Consider the following 18,815-nt stretch of genomic DNA (forward strand, 5'->3'; position numbering starts at 1 on the left):
GACAAACCTTTCTGCCAAGTAATTTGTAGTTGGATAGTACGGTGCGGATATAATATGTCTTATTCCATTCATTTTCAGCAATGACTGAAATTGTATCGTAGCAAACTGATCTGTTGTCACTGCCACCATTTCTTGAGAAGAGCTTTCTCAACACATCAACAGTGCGCTGTACTGGAGGTTTCTGAGCATGTTCCTGTTCGCATTGTAGCTGCATCCACTACTACCAAGAAAGTGGTGCCCATGAATTGTCCAGCAAAATCTACACGAAGGGCAATGCAGGTCGTTCCCAAGGATGGGAAGTTTCTGCTCTTGGCATCTTCTGAACATGTTGACATCCCAATGGTGCATGGCAAACTGCTTAATCTGCTGATCCATCCAAGGCCACCAGACAAAACTTTGAGCCAATGCTTTCATTTTAACCATGCATACATCAGGATGCTCTTTATCAATTACAGACCAGCATTTAATAGCATCAGTAAAATAGCTATCAGTAAAATAGCATCAGTAAAGCTAATCAGTAAACTCCAAGACCTGGGCTCAATACCCTCTTGTGCAATTCATAAACACAAACTACTCTGCAGATGCTGCGGTCAAAGCAACACGCTGGAGGAACTCAGCAGGTCGGGCAGCATCCGTGGAAATGAACAGTCAACATTTCGGGCTGAGACCCTTCGTCAGGACTAAAGAGGGAGGGGGCGGGGGGGAGGGTGGGAAGGAGAAGGCTGGTAGGTTCCAGGTGAAAAACCAGTAAGGGGAAAGATAAAGGGGTGGGGGAGGGGAAGCAGGGAGGTGATAGGCAGGAAAGGTGAAGAAGGAATAGGGGAAAGCACAATGGGTAGTAGAAGGAGGCGGAACCATGAGGGAGGTGATAGGCAGCTGGAGGAGGGGGCAGTGTGATACTGGGATAGGGGAGGGAGGGGGGAGGGAATTACTGGAAGTTGGAGAATTCAGTGTTCATGCCAAGGGGCTGGAGACTACCCAGGCGGTATATGAGGTGCCAGCTCCTCCAACCTGAGTTTAGCCTCATCATGGCAGTAGAGGAGGCCATGTATGGAGATATCTGAATGGTAGTGGGAAGCAGAGTTGAAGTGGGTGGCTACCGGGAGATCCTGTCTGTTTTGGCAGACGGAGCAGAGGTGCTCGACGAAGTGATCCCCCAACCTGCATCGAGTTTCACCGATGTACAGGAAACCGCACCGGGTGCACCGGATGCAATAGATGACCCCAACAGACTCACAAGTGAAGTGTTGCCTCAACTGGAAGGACTGTTTGGGGCCCTGAATGGTGGTGAGAGGGGAGGTATAGGGACAGGTGTAGCACTAACGCTTACAGGGATAAGTGCTGGGTGGGATATCCGTGGGGAGGGACGTGTGGACCAGGGAGTCGCAGAGGGAACGATCCCTGCGGAAAGCGGAGAGGGATGGAGAGGAATAGATGTGCTTAGCGGTGGGGTCCTGTTGAAGGTGGCGGAAGTTGCGGAGGATGATGTGTTGGATCCGGAGGCTGGTGGGGTGGTAGCTGAAGACAAGGGGAACTTCTGCTGTCATCAATGATCCTATTCTTAGTTCCTCTGTCTCTGCCACATCGGCTCCCAGGATGAGGCTTTCTGTTCCGGGACATCTCAAATGTCCTCTTTCTTTAAGGATCATGGTTTCCCTTCTGCCGTCATCAATGATGCCCTCAGCCACATCTCCTCCATTTCCTACATTTCGGCCCTCACCCCATCCTCCCGTCACCACACCAGGGACAGTTTCCCTTGTCCTCACCTATCACCCCACCAGCCTCCGGATCCAGCACATTATCCTCCGCAACTTCCACCACCTTCAACAGGACCCCACCACTAAACACATCTTTCCCTCTCTACCCCTCTCCCGGTGCAGCCTCCTCTACATCGGTGAGACCGGACGCAGATTGGTGGACCGCTTCGTTGAGCACCTCCACTCTGTCCACCACAAAGACAGGATCTCCCGGTTGCCACCCACTTCAACTCTGCTTCACATTCCCATTTGGATATGTCCATACATGGCCTCCTCTACTGCCAGGATGAGGCTAAACTCAGGTTGGAGGAGCAACACCTCATATACTGTCTGGGTAGTCTCCAGCCCCTTGGCATGAGCATTAAATTCTCTAACTTCCGGCAATTCCCTCCCCTATCCCAGTTTCACTCTGCCTCCTCCTCCAGCTGCCTATCACCTCCCTCATGGTTTCGCCTCCTTCTACTACCCATTGTGCTTTCCCCTATTCCTTCTTCATCTTTCCTGCCTATCCCCTCCCTGCTTCCCCTTCCCCATCCCTTTATCTTTCCTCTTACTGGTTTTTCACCTGGAACCTACCTGCCTTCTCCTTCCCACCTTCCCCCCACCTTCTTTATAGGGCCTCTGCCCCTTCCCTCTTCAGTCCTGACGAAGGGTTCTGGCCCGAAACATTGACTGTTTGTTTCCACGGATGCTGTCTGACCTGCTGAGTTCCTCCAGCGTGTCGTGCATGTTCCTCTCGTGCAATTGAACCCTGGTCTTCCTCACATGCAGACCCCAGTCAGTTCAGATAGGCAAAAACATCTCCATCAGCACAGGTGTGCTCAGTCCCCTGCTCTATTCGTTGAAATGGACTCCCCTTCCTTTTGATTCTGTTTATGAAACCTAAAGCATTCTGCAATCAATGATGGTTTCACTTCTAAATGTTCCTGCTGCCTTACTGTCACAATATCTGCAAACCTCACTTGGCGTGTTTGGTTGGAGCAGTCAAATATCTAAGCAAACTGTATCCCTTTATATGCAATGCAGTCAGTAAAATTGACACTCACTTTTCATCGGCTATTCCATTTGCTTTAAAATACTGCTCAATCCACTCAGTATACAAAATCCAGTTATCTTCTGTGCAATTGAGTGCATCAATCTTTCTGATGTAGCCAGCTATTTCTCCTTTTTTAAAAATATAATTTTATTATCACCTGGTACTCTCTGTTTATGAACCTCTGAATACATCCGATTTCTGCCTTTTTTTTTTAACTCTGTCTCCTTTTCTGAATGGATATGTTCCGCACTCTTTCACTTACTCGACTGTCTTGCTGTGCTTCAACGGGTAGGCAGTCATCTCGGGTTTGTTTAACGCCATCCTTGTCACCTTTGTAATTCCAAAACATTAAGCTAGTTGAAAGGAAAAGATGAAAGCCCAGGAGAACCTGTCTTAGTTTCGATTTTACTTTAAGTGAACATACGACATGGTGGGATGACGACATACAGCATTTACGTACTGTTACATGTAACGCGTAATAAATTATTTAAGTGTAACACCCTGGGAAAGGTTTCACAGCTGATGTAATGGTCTTTCTGTAGACGCAGTGTTTGGGTTATGGTTAGAGATAATGGGTGCTTTGGAATGTGAGCCGTCCAATGAGGGGAGTGTGTTTTCATGTTGTGTGCCTGACACCGAGGTGATCTGTGTCTTTTGTTCGGCGACAGATGGAGAGAGAAGATGCAAGAGAGGAGAGATCATAGGAGTGGACTTGGAGTGGGGCCGTGAGTTGGCTAAGCCCAGGGAATTCAGTGGAGGATCGGTGAAGGGGAAACTGTGAGCTCCAACTTGTGCACATTAGATTGTTTCATTAAAATGGGCCCTTTTTGCTTTTTCTTTACTAACTCTTTAGTCAAATGAAGAATTATACAGCTAAATTGTTAAATTGTAAATGGCGCACTGTGCGTTATTTCATGGTACTGATTAGCAACAGGGTAACAAATCACGCAGCATCCACACGAACAGGGGAGGTCTCGGGTGAGCTTACACCTCAATCTCACCCACTTGGCAGGGTGAGAGATTGTCTTCCTTAAACTTACACAACTGACAGAAACTGAGGATTAGATAAACAAACAAAAATACTTCATCAAATTATATATTTACAATATTACTCAATTACAGAAATGTTAAATACACAATTGTCACAGATTGTCAATGCATATTGTTGCAGTTCAGGGACCAGTTTGTCACACGATACTGTCCCGAAATCAACAAACTACTGATCACAAGGAATATTACCTATACTGCAATATGAAACTTCAGTGGGATCTGCAGGCACAAAGATACCTGTGAGAGAAGCAGAGTGCAGACAAGATACTTTGCTTGTTGGAGTCCAGAGCCCACACATCAGATGCAGCTTCTTCCTCTGGTGGGTACTATTATAAGAAATGATGTCAGAAGGAGATTTCTGAACAATGGTCACAATTTTCACAGCTGTGCAATTGTTACAGTTTGGCTGGGACACAGCAGGAAGCAAGTCCTTTTTAGACTGCAGGAATAAGTTGAAAGATTTTGTCCAAGTTGAGAGCAGCTATTTTTTGTAACAAGCCACAGGGGTAGAACATCAACCTGACTTTTGCACAATTGCCAGAAATACAAGAAAGCAGTTTACAGCCACTTTGTAGGGAAGATGAGAGTGAGTGGCCTGGTATCAAAATTGCATTTGATTCAGTGTGGCCTCAAGGAGCTCCAGTAACACTGAACTCAAAGGATATCAAGGGAAAAAGATTCCAGTGACGGGAATCATATTTCACATAAAAGGAAGCTGTTTATGGTTGCTCAAAGTCAATCTTCCCAGCTCCTTTACATTGCTATACAAATATCGTCGGCTGTTTTGGCAAAATCTTCCTTGCAAAATTACTCACTGATGAATACACAATTACACTTGGAGTATTGTGTTCAGTTCTGGCTGTTGCATTATAGGAAGGATGCAGAGGAGATTTACCAGGAAGCTGCCTGGACTAGAGAGCCTCTCTAATGAGGAAAGGCTGAGCGAGCTTGGGCTTTTCTCCTTGGAGCGAAGGAGGGTGAGAGGTGACTAGATAGAGGTGTACAAGGTGATAAGAGGCATAGATAAAGTGGACAACCAATATCTTTTTAAAAGGGCAGAAAAGGTTGATACAAGGGGGTGTAATTTCAAGGCAATTGGAAGAAAATGTAGGGGAATGTCAAGGGTAGGTTTTTTTACACATGGACTAGATGGTGTTAGTGGCAGACACATTAATGACATTTAAGAAACTCAGGTCAGCACATGGGTGAAAGAAAAATGGAGTGCTATGTGGGAGGGAAGGGTTGATTGATCTTAAAGTAAGTTAAATGGTCAGCACAACTTTTGGGCTGAAGGGCCTGTACTATGCTGTAATGTTCTATGTCTGTCTGTGACTTTTAATTTCACTTGCAGCTCTTCAGAAACTGCTGCATGTCAGTATGAGCTACTTCAAGACAAAAGCAACATTTAGGCTTTGGCCAAGTGGCAACGTGTGTCATATGAGAGTGAATGTCTTCCACGAGAAAGGGATTATTCACCTTCCTTTGATAATTCAGTGGCATCACCACCACTGTCCTGCACAATCAAAATCCCAGGGTTAACATTGATCAGAAACTCGGTTAAAACGGCCACATAAGTACCTTGGCTACAAGAGCAGGTCTGAGGACAAATATTCTATTGTGAGTAACTCACCTTCCTGACAAAACAGCTACAGCATTTGATCCGATGTAAGCACAAACCGACTAGATTCATTCCCTTGTATGTGCCCCCATCAACAAGCTTATTTTTTTGTTTATTTTTGCTACATATACCAAGTTACAGTGTGAAGCTTGTCTTGCATATTGATTATGCAGAGAACAAATTATTACACAGTGCATTGTGTTCAATAAGATAAAACAACAATCTTGCAAAATAAAGTGTAAAAGCAACAGAGGAATTGTAGTGCAGGTAAACAGTGAACTCTAAGATCATTATGAGGTAGATTGTGAGGACAAGAATCCAGTTTAACGTACTGCACAAGAAAGCCCATTCAAGAACCTGACAACAGTGAGGTAGAACCTGTCCGTGAGCCTACAGGTACCTGTATGTGCTTTCAGGCTTTTGTATTTTCTGCCAAAAGAGTGGGGTCTTTGTTGCTTTCTGCCCAGGGTGAGTGGGGTGTTTGATTATGCTGGCTGCTTTACAGAGGCAGCGAGAATTATAGATGGAGTCCTTTCTGGGGTGTCTGGTTCCTTTGATGCGCTAGGCTGTGCCCACAACTCTCTGCTGTTTCTTGCGGTCACGTGCAGAACAAGTTCCGTACCGAGCCGTTATGCATCCATCAGAATGCTTTCTACGGTGCAGCGATCAAAGATGGTAAGTCGATGGGGACATGCCGAATTTATTTTGCTTTCTGAGGAAGTGGGGGTGTTGGTAAGCTTTCTTGGCCATGACACCTACATGTCAACCAGTGCAGGCTATTGGTGATCTTCAATCCCAGGAACATGAAGTTCTCACCCCTCTCAACCTGAACACCATTGATGTAGACGGCTTCATGTGCACACCCCTTCTGAAGTCAAGGAGCAGGAAGATGATGTGATACCATTTCTATGACTGAGTCTAGCTCCGACAGTATTCAAAAAGCTCAAGACCACCCAAATCAAATACAACCTGCTTGACTGACATCACCTTCAACGTTCATGCCCTCGACTCCCAATCCTCTGAGGCTGGTGTATCATGGTTCCCTTCCTGGGATAATCCAGCAGCCCCTCCCAAGGTTATGATTTCAACCAGCTAGAAGGACAAGGGCATACAGAGCATGGCAACACGACCACCAGCATGCTTCCATCCAAGTCTTGACTATCCTAGCTCGGAAATGCAGTTCTGTTCTTCATGAATTAGGTTAGCTTTATTTGTCACATGTACATGGAAAGACACAGTGAAATGTGTTCAAGTCAAGTCAGCGAGGGTTGTGCTGGGCAGCCACAGGTGGCACCATGCTTCCGACGCCAACATAGCCTGCCCGTAACTCACTAACCCCAAACTGTACATCTCTGCAATATGGAAGGAAACTTGTCACGCACGGGGTGTACGTACAAACTCCTTACAGACAGTGGAGTGAACAGAAACCTGCCGGCACCATAATGCGATTGTGCTAACCCCTATACGAAAGAAGCACAGTTGCCACTTTCTAACCAGGAATAGAATAGCAGTGAAGTGGTGAGTAATTAATGTCCTGGAGGCTTGTTCAGGACATGAAGTGACACCCAGAGAAATTTGTAATATACAGTAGCTTCATTTTTCAGAAATAATTACTGATATTTTATTTGCTGACACATTTGCTATTTTTACGTTACATGAATATAGTTATTATTAACATTCCTGCTCTGACTTGAATTCGTGGTCGGATTTAACTTTGGATCAATGGCAGAATTACTAAAAGGAAATTCAAGCTTGTCAGTCATTTGTCAGCATGGTAAATATCCCTGAGGTGAGATGATGTGGGAATTGACTTTGAACGTCAATTACAAGAGAAATGGGTAACAGCTGGATTTTATGTTTTGCCCTTGCTGTGTGTCTCATTCCGTCATTAACAATATAGTGGATTCTGGTTAATTGGACCATTGATTAACTGAGGCAGCTGCTTATTTGGGACAACTCGTAAAGAACAAAAACTAATTGAGAAAATAGCCAGGATTCCCTTTGATTATTTTGGACACTGTGCTGTTTAATTGGGACAGGAGACCGTTGCCAAACAGTTTCTATCTAGCATCAGCTGTGCGCGTTTGTGTGGCCATTAGACACAACGTCATGCTTAGAGCATCAGTTTCATCTGCTTGTGTTCAAAAACAGTGATATTCATCACGAATAGTTGATGAGAAATGGGCAGTTAGACAATTCTGTTTTGCTCACTGCAGTTTCAAGCATTCAGACTTGGAAGTACCAGAAATGGCCAGGAGTGAAAATGAAATGACTTCACTACTTCAACAAGTTAGGAACAACAAAGGATTTGAAGGTATCGAGAATCTTCTTGACTGTTAGCTTGGCTCCCCACCGGACACTCAGCTCTCACCTGTGGCTCCAAGTAGCTGTTTGCATGTGACAGGGGCCGCACCCCAGTACAGGTGGGCTAAACCAGGTGAGGGTAGCTGGTGGGTCTCATACCCCCGTGAGACAGGGACGTGCCTGTTCTAGCATGGCAAGTCAGCTCTGGTGGTCTGGGATGAGCCACAGAAGTAGTCATGGTCATCTAGAGCAATCAGGGAAGATCCCAGCTGTGATGTCTGCTTATACCACTGGACTGAGAGGTCGAGAGAGTGGAACTGCCCAGTGCAAGGGCTTTTCCACTTTAAAAGCTGGCCTGCACAGGCCTCCCGCCATCTTTGGGTGCGCTGGACAACCACTAGTCATATCGGTAGAGTTCTAATTTGTTCTGTATTTCATTTAAATACACAATTCCTTATTCATTTAAATAGTAGTTTGTCTTTTGTTAATACCTTTTTTAACTATTTCCTTGAAACTTCAGCTAATTGGGCTAAAATATACTGGTCCCAGTGTGTCCCAATTAACCGGGATCCGCTGTAGGATAAACTTCTGTCCTTGATAACCCTGGTACAAAACAGAAGCAAGAAACAAAGTGCGGTCAAGCTGGATTTTATTGGATAAAATTAATGTGATTATTTTGATTCATTTGCAATCAGCTTAAGTAGGTGACTGATAAAAGACTCCTTCCACAAGAGGTACAAATTTGGAAGTTGGCTGTTAAGAATTTGATTACGTCATGATCTCATTCAGCTGACACCTGGCCACGAGCTGGCTTACAGGCAGAGACAAAAAAATGGATTAGGGTGCTATTGTCCTGCGCTTGAAGAGCGGTTTTCTATTAAACATTATCCAGCAGACATGCAGCGATTAGTCAAAATAACCAGATGTGTCCCATATTAGAGTGTTTTAATTTGCAATCTGATCCTCTGATATACTGTATGTAGTATCGTATGTAACTAAATTAATACTTGATATCCGTGAAAGAATACTAACCCTATGTTGTTCTTTGACAATGTTAATTATTTTTGCTCTCTTTTAGCACTGTTTCTTTATTTTATATATACTTATTGTAACTTGTAGCAATGTTTATGTATTGCTCCGGACTGCCACTGCAAAACGACAAATTTTACTACGTCAGTGACAATAAACCACGGATTCTTGAGAATTTGGATAAAACAGGTTTTAATTTTGAAAAGAAAAATATTTAAATGTTAAGAAATCTAAACTTATATATTTATAGAACAAGGTCTCAGCAATCAAGCAATATTTCGGTGCAACCTCCTGATTTTGTAATTTTTTCACAAAATATGTTTTTCCTGTCATTACAGACACAATAAAAAGCCAATTATTCTTATTTATTTAGTCTTATATAGATTTAGAGCTTTTAAATCATTGTCTTCATCATAGATACACATATGCTGTTACATGTTGAATATTCACTTTTGTTCATTTTTTTATACTATTTCACGTGTACTTCTTTAAAAACTCTTACATCATGCAACTTTTATCATGAGCATTAAATATACAAAATAACAATTTTGGACATAAAAGAACACATTTTTAATTTTAAAGAGAGAATTACTTTATTAAATCAAATATTTTGGAGGAACAGATTGTAAGCATATTAATGTAAAACAAAGAAAGTTCCATCTGACGGTGGTGACTGAGACCTGACGGTGGTGGCAGTGGCCTAATTACAACAAACAATTCCAACCTTTTCACCACTCAAGTCAATGCTTCCTTGCTTAACAAATTTATTTAACAATTTGGTACAACAAATAACAACTTGTCATGTACATTTTATCATTCTGTAAATATTAACAACAGTAAACAGCAAAATAAAAACTACAGTACAACTGCAATGTTTAAGCAGAAACATCAGAAAACACACCAGGGACTAAAAAAAAAAATTCCATCCATTTCTGGGCTTGAAAGTCTTCGAAAACGTTCAGTCAGCTTTATCAGGAAGTAGACGATTAATATGCTCCTCCTCTATGCAGTCCATGGCTTCAGCAGACAGGTGGTAGATCTCCCTCATCCTGCTTGCACGACCCGGTGATGATGTCTCCATCAACCTGACCAGAATATCTTCGACTGGTACGAAGCACATATCCTTTCCACCTGGTTTTGGATGGAAGTGCGTGTTGGGCCCACGAGGGTGGAAAAACTCCAGTTGAACATCTTTGTTAACAACCAGTTTTGGTCATAAATGACTGCAAGCCAGTCTCCACAAATAATGACACCAGTAGATATATCTGTCGTATTTCTAGTTTGCTCTTGTCGCCAACACTTTTTCAGTTTGTTTCTATCTTTCATTATCTCTTGAAGTTTATTTTTCAAAGCTTTCATCTCCCTCAAGTATCTTGCTCTTGTTTTCTTTCTTTCCCTTTCCCCTGCTATAGACTCCCTACTGCGAGCTGGCTCCTGTATAGTCTGATCCAATGGACTATCTGGGGGAGATTCTAAGAGTTCCCTTTGTCTTACGCTCCCTTGATTCTTGTTGTCTATGTTTCCACACCTTTCTTTTACTCCTCTTTTCCCTTTCATTCAAATCACTGAGTTTTTATCTTCCCATCCTCTACTCTCTTCTTCCATCTTTGCTTTTCCTTTCTCAGGTATTCCTCCTTTAGCTCTGGCTCACTGTATATTTTCTCTCTCTGCTTTTTCTGGTATTCCCTGTTTCTTCGCCTTCGCTCCTCCACTGATAGCTGCTGCCTAGCCATAACTTCCTCAAATACATAAATGGAAGGTCAGAATTTAATGGAATTACTATGAAATTGTGCAAAATTACTATGAATTTAATTATGTTTAATTTGGTGAAATTTTATAAAATGATTATGAAATGGTGCAACTTTTATGGTTTTAGTCATTGGGGATACATATAGTAAGGAAATATTGTAGGTCTGTGTTTGTAAGAAATAAATTATGTATATTATAAATAAAGAGGTTAATGAAACATTACAAGCCATATTATTATTTATTGTGATCATAAATTATATTCAAGCCTCCACTGAGGATGATTTGGATGTTTTTGTCAACACCATCAGACAGAGAACCTGACGGCGTTGATGTTCGACGGTGGTGACAAAAACACACTTTTTTACATGACGTGCATAAGTTGTATACAGGAACCATCTTGTTTTCCCTCTGTTGCTAGCTGCCTCTGGCCTCTACTTACAATGCATACATTTATGACATAATTTAAAACAATTCTTTCTATACAAAAGAGACAGTGTTGACACATCATGGTTGTGACAGTGGCAACATCAATAAATATGTAAAAATTATTGAAAAAATAGCAAACTTACAGGAGCTTGTTTGACCTTGTTGCATTTAGCAGATGTGGTGGGTGGAAAGGGGGTCCTCAGGAATATAGTTGACCATGTAGTTGCCTGATTTTATTGCTTTTTTTTTATAAATATCTGATGGTGCTGACAAAAACTTGGGACACATTTTGAGCAACCACAAAATAAGAGTAAATGTTGTTGAAAATTCACTGCTTTTAGTTTTAAAGAGGTTTTTCACTCTACTCTTTGATCTGGCATATATTATACATTTTAAATAATTTTTCCCACACTTTATCAAATTGAAATGATAATCTCTTGTCAGAGGCCAACTGATTTTGTGAGTACTGGGCTATCATATAATCACATAATTTATAAAATTAAAAAAAACATATGAAAAAATGTTGCATTTGTGCAAAAGACCCTTAGATTATCAATACTGATTATTTTAAATAAGAAAATATTATTCATTTTCAATGGAATTAGCACTTTTCTTAGTGGGACATGTTTTCACCCAAGTCTCAAGAATCAGTGACTGTGACAATATAATCTCCAGATATGTAAACAGTTAATTATTGTTGTATCAGTGTTAGTATTTACTGGCACATCATCTCAATTCTGAGTAAACTTAGTTCATTGCCCCAACTTTTAAATGCTAAGTTTTCCAAAGAACTTCCTATTTAATTAGGGTTTAAATGAATCTTATTATCCAATTATTCAGTTCATTCATGTCTTGAGAAGATTTTCTAATCACTGGGGCAGAAGTAATTGAGCTATTGTGAGGTTTTGACTTGGGTGAGTGTCAATGTTGAGTTTAAGAGACTATGGAACAAGTTTAGAAACATAGAAAACCTACAGAGCTGTGCCGAACATGTCCTTACCTGAGAAATTATCTCAAGTTACCCATAGCCCTCTATTTTTCTGAGCTCCATACACCTATCCAGGAGTCACTTAAAAGACCCTATCGTATTCGCCTCCACCACCGTTGCCAGCAGCCCACTCCATGCATTCACCACTCTGTAAAAAAACTTACACCTGATATCTCCTCTGTACCTACTTCCAAGCACCTTAAAACTGTGCCTTCTTATGCTAGCCATTCCTGCCCTAGGAAAAAGCCTCTGACTATCCACACGATTAATGCCTCTCATCATCTTATGCATCTCTATCAGGTCACCTCTCATCCTCTGTCACTCCAAGGAGAAAAGGCTAAGTCCACTCAACTTATTCTCATAAGGCATGCTCCCCAAGTCTGTGGACCTGCTGGCTAATGATGCAGTGCAATTTCTGGACACTGATGCAGATATAGGATTGTAAGCAAAAAAAAAAGCAATAACCTATAAAACAGACAAATCTAAGCATGCAAGGGTTCTAAAATTGAAAACAAGTAATCCAAAGGAATATGGTAAATTAATGATAAATTGCCAAGAGAGAATTAAAATTATTTCCTCCCCGTTCTGGTATTAGTTACACTTGGGAAAACCAGAACTACGTGTGGCTGTCATATGGAGCCTCGTGCAAAGACAACATTCGAAATCTCCTAACCCCAGCTTATGTACATCAAAAGCATAGCCAGGTGGCTACACATCGAGGAAATGGAAGTCATCCAAAAAACGAAGGATAGATCTATATGGAAAACCATGGTCACCAAAGTCCGCATCGGATATGGTACCTAGACAGACAGACAACCATTGTTGATAACCTCTGACCTGGACAATATCCCTCCTCCTCATTCTGACCCACTGTCTCAATTCCTCATCCTCTTCCTGACATCTTTCCTGGCCAGGTCTACTACTTTCATTCAGAATCAAGTCCATTACCACTGACCAATGACGTGAAATCTGTTGTTTGGCAGTGGCAGTACAGTGCAAAAAACATTAAAAATCTATAAATTACAGAAATAAATAGCTCAATTAAAGGAATAATGAAGTGATGGCCATGGGTTCAGTGACCATTCAGAAATCTGATGGCGGAGGGGAAGAAGCTGTTTCTAAAATAGTTAGGTATGTGTCTTCTAACTCCAGTAGCTCCTTTCTGATGGTAGTAACAAGAAGTGGGTATGCCCTGGACAGTGAAGGGTCATTAACGGTGAATATCGCCTTGGTGGGGCATCACCTCCTGAAGATGTCCTCGACAATGAGCAGGTTCGACCCTTCAGGAAGAGTAAGACAAAGGAACACATAGCAATCCTCATAGAGGGATCAGAAGTGGACAGAGTGAGCAGCTTCAAGTCCCTGGATGTCAAGATCTCTGAGGATCTAAACTGGTCCCAACATATCGAAGGCAAGACAGCAGCTATACTTTATTCGAAGTTTGAAGAGATTTGGCATGTCAACAAATACACTCAAAAACTTCTATAGTTGTACCATGGAGAGCATTCTGACAGGCTGCATCACTGTCTGGTATGGAGGGGCTACTGCACAGGACCGAAAGAAGCTGCAGAAGGTTGTAAATCTAGTCAGCTCCATCTTGGGCACTAGCCCACAAAGTACCCAGGATATCTTCAAGGAGCAGTGTCTCAGAAAGGCAGCATTCATTATTAAGGACCTCCAGCACCCAGGACATGCCCTTTTCTCACTGTTACCATCAGGTAGGAGATACAGAAACCTGAAGGCACACACTCAGCGATTCAGAAACAGTTTCTTCCCCTTTGCCATCTGATTCCTAAATGGACATTGAAACTTTGGATACTACCTCACTTTTTAAAAAATATACAGTATTTCTGTTTTTGCACGTTTTTTTTAAAAATCTACTCAATATACATAATTGATTTTACTTGTTTATTATTATTATGATGTTTTATTTTATTTCTTTTTCTTTTCTTTGCTAGATTATGTATTGTGTTGAACTACTGCTGCTACTAACAAATTTCGCATCACATGCCGGTGATAATAAACTGGATTCTGATTCTGATGGAGCTGGATGAGACTGTAATCCACTGCTGGTGTGATCCCGTGTATTAGAGGCTCCACACCGGCCGGCGTTGCAGACTCTTCCTTCTCTGCTTCCTCCTCCCCTTCCCATTTCTGAGCTTTAATTCTGACCCCATCCCTAACCCCTTCTCATTCACTCATTGGTGAATGAGCGCAGAGTACTTCTTCCTCATTAACTCAGTAACTACATTGGCTTTGATCTTGCATAAAATGTTTTGATAATTATGAGAAAGATAAAACAGTATTCCTTTCTCATCCACTCTCCCACTTAATGTTGAGCAGCATCAGAAGTGTGGTCAAGGCTAAACTTGCGGAGTTCCCCAAAGAAACCACCAAGCCATTCCCCTGACAGACCTCACCTCCAATCCACACCTCTGAAAATGTTCTGGAGGTAACAAGAAAAATCTCAGATTGTTCCCCTTGACAGATTTTTACGTAATTAGGTAAAATTAAAGGATTCCAATTCACCCTTCTATTCCTTCACGGTAAATTGGTTCCTTGTTGAACTTCTTGAAGTCACAACTGATGTCTTACAGAGAGATGGAAATTTTTTCTTTAACTTGAACACAGCATTTTAAAATCATTGAGTTAGGAATTCTTCCACTAATCCTGTCATGTTTGAGGCTAGCAGAACATTTGAGGAAATAATTATATGGGTGGCCAATCCATTCGCAGCTGGCTATTGAGGTACCGAAAGGGTAGAGAGGTATCACCGCCCAGGAGGGTTACACCAACGTCTGGCGGAGAAGGAGGGGTGGGCAAGTTTGAAGGAAAAGGCACCAGCAGCTGTCAGCTATTGGTCTCATATCACTGAGAGTAGGAAACATTGAAAAACGGGGATAATTTAGCTGGATTTTAATACAACTTTAACTGTATAAGATTTTAGTAACCTGTCTTCTTCATTTTATGTGCAACAAAAGACAGTTCAGCTTCTGTTCTTTAACCATAAACATGTCCCAGATCATAAATATTTCATCGTGAACTTTAACATAATGCAAAAGTCTCCAATGACTTACTTAAAATTCCCTTTGTTTCCATGATAGGGTTCTGAGAAAACTACAAAAACCAAATCATTTCTCTATGAGGGATTAAATGATCACAAATACTCAATCCCTGATCCAAATACTTTACGCCAAAACCTAGAGTAATAAAGACAGCAACTGAGATAACAACATGTGCAGCTGTTTAAGAATATTCCCAAAATAGGCCTATTTTCATAAGATGGACAGTTCTGAATAAAGTTAAACATAATGCCATCAGTGAGAGTTTGATTCACTATTCCGATACAGAGATGAGTTCCATCTGTTGCCCCAGAGGTACCAGCTCCTGCCAGGATAAATCACTGTGGACATCATCAGGAATATTTATTTGAAAGTGGGCTCTTCCTAGAAAGAATATAAACTCAGACAGAAAGAAATGACCAGAAAGATACCCACTGACCACAGCTTGCAATTACATTGTTTTTCTAACATCGTAAAGCATCATAGAATAAGAATAATACAGTATTCATAAAAACAATTATCATTTAGTTTTGTCCAGTAGCACTTACATCCACAGTGATGAAGTGTTTTGAGAAGTTGGTGATGAAACACATCAACTCTTGCCTGAGAAGTGACTTGGATCTGTTCCAATTTGCCGGAACAGATGTTGTGTCATTGGATCTTCACTTAACTCTGGAACATCTGGAAAGCAAGGATGTGTACATCAGGATGCTCTTTATTGACTACAGCTCGGCAACCAATACCATCATCCCCTTAAAACTGATCAATAAGCTTCAAGACCTTGGCCTCAATGCCACCTTGTGTAATTGGATTCTCGATTTTCTCACTTGCACACCCCAGTCAGTTTGGACTGGCAACAACATCTCCTTCACGATCTCCATCAGCACAGGTGCACCACAAGACTGTATCCCTAGCCCCCTGCTCTACCCGCTTTGCACTTATGACTGAGAGGCCAAGCACAGCTCCAATACCCTATTCAAGTTGGCTGACAACACTGTAGCCATTGGCCGAATCAAAGGAGGGAGATTGAAAATCTGACTGAGTGGTGCCATAACAACAATCTTTTACTCGATGTCAGCAAGACCAAAAAGCTGATTATTGACCAAGAGGAGGAAGCTAGAGGTACATGATCCCATCCACATCAGGGGTTTAAGAGGTGGAGATGGTCAGCAACTTTAAACTCCCTGGTGTTATCATTTCAGAGGACCTGTCCTAGGCCCAGCGCGCAAGTGCAATTATGAAGAAAGCTCAGCAGTGCCTCTACTTCCTTAGGAGTTTGCAAAGATTTGGCATGACATCTAAAACTTTGACCAACTTCTATAGACGTGTGGTGGAGAGTATATTGACTAGCTGCATCACAGCCCAGTATGGAAACACCAATACTTTTGAACAGAAGATCCTACAAAAAGGAGTGGATACACCCCAGTCCATTATGGTTAAAGTCCTCCCCACCATTGAACACATCTACACCGAGTATTGCTGCAGGAAAGTGGCATCCATCAGCAAGGACACTAGCATGCAGGCCATGTTCTCCTTTGCTGCTGCCATCTGGAAGGCGGCACAGGGGCCTCAGGGCTCTCCCCACCAGGTTCAGGAACAGTTATTACCCATCCACCATCAGGCTATTGAACCAGAGAGGATAACATCACTCAGCTGCACTTGGCCCATCACCGAACTATTTCTCCAACCTATAGACTCACTTTTCATCTGATGTTCTCAATATGTATAGTTTATTTATGTATGTATGTATTTATTATCATTTCATTTTTTCTTCTTTCTATTTGTATTTGTTGTCTTTTGCACACTGGTTGTCCACCATTGGTGAGGTGGTGCAGTCTTTCATTAATTCCATTATGATTATTGGATTTATTGAGTATGCCCGCAAGAAAATGAATCTCATGGTCACATATATGTACTTCGATTATAAATTTACTTTGAACTTTAAATTTGACTTGAGGAATTTTGAACTCGAGCATCCACAAACACTTGTACTATTGCAAATATTATGCTTCCTTCTTAAAATAAGCATGTGAGTTCATATTTCTCTATTCTTGTAGCAGCAAATGCCCTCTTCATTCTTAAAGCTAATAACTCAAACAGGTCTTTTTCTCTCTTTTTTAGTCATTCTTTTAATATTCTCTATATTAATAAGCTACTAACACAAGCAACCCTGCAGGGCATTTCACAGCCTCACGCTGTACCGCAGCAGATGAAATAGTTTTTGAAGTTTGAACACTATTGCAAGTCATAAATCCTCTCAGGATACTGTCTACACTGTAGGACTAAATAAAATATGCCAATAGCAGTAGTGTTAGACTCCATGTTTTTATACTTTACACAGAATAAGAATCCCTCAGGAAGCCACTGTTTCCCTCTTCAGCACTCACTCCTCCCCTCTTTGTAGTAAACAGTTGAACGTCATCACACTCAGGAATTTTTGTTGTTACTGCCTCTTGCACTGTGGACAGTCACAGTACAATTGTGCAATATAAACAATAGATTCAAGACCAAAAGGCTGCATTCAATTTAATCATCCAGTAATCGAGCTGGAACACAACCTCAGACATGCAGCATTTCAAATGTCAGTTACTTCTGACATCTAATAACACTGTGTACAGAAAATGTTTCTCACATAACTTGCCCCAGTAAATTATTAATTGTGAATTCTATTTCTCATTCACGTGACTTTACATACCTTTTTATTACAGAAACAACAAGTCCCCCAAGGTTTAAATTTCTGTATCATCCATGTACATAGCAGAGAAACTGAATTCACACAGCAACTGTGGATGCAAAATCTTCTAAGAGGTTGGAGATATTGGAAAAGCTTCAGTAGAGGCACTAAATTATCTGAGCTGAGAGTCAGAAATAGTGCAGTTGTCAGAGACAATGAGTGGAGAGTTCATTGTGCTTGGATTCTGTTTGTCAGGACAGTGCAACCAACACAAGATTAAAATAAATATTCACATTTATACAGTACTTTGACTTCAGGTTGTCCCTAATGGCCGCTCATGCAATAATATTATTAAGTGGGGTTATTTTTGTAGTTTAGGATACATGAAAACTAATTTTCGTAGAGCAGCTCACAGGAACAACACTGAAGTGGAGACTGGGTAACATTGGACAACAAAGATTTTGCTTCCTGGATACTTTTGGGTATACCTTATAGATTTTAGGCTGCTGATCATGAAAATCACCATGAGAATTTCCCACCATGCACCTTTTCTTTGTAATGTTATTTCATTCGTAATTCAAGTCAGAATAACTGATGCCAACATGAAGGAAGGTGTTTTTGTTGGTCCACAAATCAAATAGGTCATCAATGACAGGCAACGCAAAGAACTTCTAGTGGGACCAGAGAAAACTGCATGGAAGGAATCGAAGGATGTTGTTGAAAATTTTCTTGGCAACTTCTGAGCACCAAACTACATGCAGCTGGTTGACAATGAGCATCAAGCATACAAAACCATAAAGTGCAACATGTCACTAAAGATTCATTTTCTGCATTCCCATTTAGACTTCTTCCCTGCAAATCTTGGCACTGTCAGTGACGAGCGTGGTGAAAGGTTTCACCAGGACATTGCGGTCACGGAGAAATGGTTACAGAGAAATGGGATCGGGGTAACTGGAATCCATCATCAATGTTGGCTGATTATTGTTGGACACTTCAGCGAGAAGCCTCAGACACTGAGGACAAAGGAAAATCATCAACAAAACATCTTTAGCTTAGTTGAACTATTGCAAAACATCAGCACCATTATGCAATTAAACACATTATATTCAATAAAAGTTAATT

The sequence above is a fragment of the Mobula birostris genome, chromosome 6 (genome assembly GCF_030028105.1).
Source record: "Mobula birostris isolate sMobBir1 chromosome 6, sMobBir1.hap1, whole genome shotgun sequence".
In the NCBI taxonomy this organism is placed as follows: Eukaryota; Metazoa; Chordata; class Chondrichthyes; order Myliobatiformes; family Myliobatidae; genus Mobula; species Mobula birostris.